This window comes from Felis catus, chromosome A3 (assembly GCF_018350175.1).
Source record: "Felis catus isolate Fca126 chromosome A3, F.catus_Fca126_mat1.0, whole genome shotgun sequence".
Lineage (NCBI taxonomy): Eukaryota > Metazoa > Chordata > Mammalia > Carnivora > Felidae > Felis > Felis catus.
The window spans coordinates 41932831-41935462 of record NC_058370.1 but is presented as its reverse complement, the minus strand read 5'-3'; the positions used below and the strand labels follow the sequence as shown (position 1 = coordinate 41935462).

At 43.3% G+C, this 2632-nt stretch overlaps 1 pseudogene; it reads left to right on the top strand.

The window, feature by feature from the left end:
• Positions 1-1094: 1094 nt before the first annotated feature.
• Positions 1095-2080, top strand: LOC101097229 (annotated as a pseudogene).
• Positions 2081-2632: the final 552 nt, after the last annotated feature.

The following is a 2632-nucleotide window of genomic DNA, read 5'->3' as shown; positions in this document are numbered from 1 at the left end:
ATATGGCACACCCAGACGTAGCATATACACTGCTGGTGGGAAGGCGAAGTCATACAAATACTCTGGAGAGTGGTTTGGCTTTTTTTGAAAAACAAAAAACAAAAAACTGAAGTTTAACATACACTTAGCATCGAGCAAGAAATCCACTTCCTGGGTTTGAACCCCAAAGAAATGAAAACTTAGATTCACACAAAACCCTGTATGTGGATGTTGATAGTGGCTTATTCATAATTGTTAGAAACTGGAAACAACCCAAATGTCCTTTAACCTCTGAATGGATATACAGATTGTCGTATAATTAAGTACTGCTCAGGAATGAAAAGGAAGGAACTACTGAAACACTCAGCCACATGGCTGAATCTCAAATGTATTTGCTGAGTGAAAGAAGTCATACTCAAAAGACCACATACTGCATGATTCCATTTATACGACATTCTAGAAAAGATAAACTGTAAGGACAAAAGACAGATTAGTGGTTGCCAGGGGGTAGAGATGGAGGGAGGGACACAAGGGGATTTGGGGGGAAAGGTCATGATACAGTTCTACATTTTGATTGTATTGGTGGCCACACATCTGTATGCATTTCTCAAAAATCAGAGAACTGCCTATTAAAAATGGTGAATAATGCTGTATGAAATGTATGTATGAAAATGGTATCTTGAGGTACCTCAGGGTACCTGGGTGGCTCAGTCAGTTAAGCATCCGACTCTTGATCTCAGCTCAGGGCTTTATTTCAGAGTGGTGAGCTCCAGCTCCACACTGGGCTCCACACTGGGTGTAGGGCCTACTTAGAAAACAAACAAACAAACAAAACCCCCAGAAGATGCTACCTCAATAAATCTGACTTTAAAATAAAAAGTCTGGGGGGTGCCTGGGTGGCGCAGTCGGTTAAGCGTCCGACTTCAGCCAGGTCATGATCTCGCGGTCCGTGAGTTCGAGCCCTGAGTCGGGCTCTGGGCTGATGGCTCAGAGCCTGGAGCCTGTTTCTGATTCTGTGTCTCCCTCTCTCTCTGCCCCTCCCCCATTCATGCTCTGTCTCTCTCTGTCCCCAAAATAAAAATAAAACGTTGAAAAAATAAAAAAAATAAAAAAATAAATAAAAAGTCTGGGACATCTGGGTAGCTCAGTCAGTTGAATGTCTGGTGAAGAGCTGTGGAACCAATGATGGCTGTCTCAAGAGAAGATTCTCAAAGAGCCGGTGCCCACGTAACTGTGAAAAAGATTTTTGTGGATGGCGTTGAAGAAGACACTGAAGAACATCATCTAAGAAGTTACGGTGGACAGTATGGGAAAAGTGAAGTGATTGAAATCATGACTGACCCAGGCGGTGGCAAAAAGAACGGCGTTGCTTTTGTGACATCTGATGACCATGACTCTGTGGACAAGATGGTCATTCAAGAACGCCATACTGGGACCGGCCACGACTGTGAAGTAAGGAGAGCTCTAGCTAAGCAAGAGATAGCTAGTGCTTCATCCAGCCAAAGAGGTTAAAGTTGTGGAGGAAACCTCACTGGGGGAGATGGCTTTGGTGGCAGTCGAGGTGGTGGTGGATACGGTGGCAATGGGGATGGCTATAACAGATTTGGTAATGACGGAAGTAACTCTGGAGGTGGCAGAAGCTATAATGATTTTGACAATTGCAACAACCAATCTTCAGATTTGGGGGTCCATCCAGGGAGGAAATTTTGGAGGCAGAAGCCCTGGCCCCTGTGGCGGCGGAGGCCAATACTTTGCCAAACCACGAAACCAGAGTGGCCATGGTGGTTCCAGCAGCAGCAGTAGCTATGGCAGCGGTAGGAGGTTTTAATTACTGCCAGGAAACAAAGCTCAGCTGGAGAAGGGAGCCAGAGAAGTGAAAGGGAAGCTACAGGTTACAGCAGTTGTGAACTCTGTCAAGCACAGTGGTGGCAGGGCCCAGCTGCTACAAAGAAGACACGTTTTAGACAATACTCGTGTATGGGCAAAAACTCAAGGGCCTTATTTGTGACTAATTGTATAACAGGTTATCTTAGTTTCTGTTCTGTAGAAAGCATAAAGCATTCCAACAACGGGTTTTAAGGTAGATTTTCTTTTGGCACCCATGCTGTTCATTGCTAAATGTAATAGTCTGCTCATGATGTTGAAGAAACATGTCTTTTTTTATTAAAAAACTACATGAAGAAGACAAAAAAGCCTGGAATACATACCTAATATTTATGAGACAGAGAGAGAGATGGGATGACAGGACAAAGAGGGTTAAATGACTTGCTGCAACTCCCTGGGATTGATGTTACACCCTGAGTGTCATGTTTGATAATGGGAGGCAAGAGGCTATAGACCCCCAAAGCAAATGTCACAATGTTACAGTCTTGCTTAGGGCTGACTCTTTGTTTCAGTGTGTGATTGTGTTTATTTGTTTGTTTGTTTTCTTCTGTTTCTTTATTTAATTCTACTTCTGACAGCATTTTTTTTTTTTCCATTTCTAGCACTTTTTCCAACATATCCCCTGCTGGGGAGGGAAAAGAGAAGGCCTAGCTCTGAGAATGCAGACATTTGGGTTAGAAGCATATGACTATCAGCAAATTTCTCCATACTTTTTCATCTGGCAGAGTTTTCCTCAATCAGTCACACATTTATATGGAAGTCTTGGTAT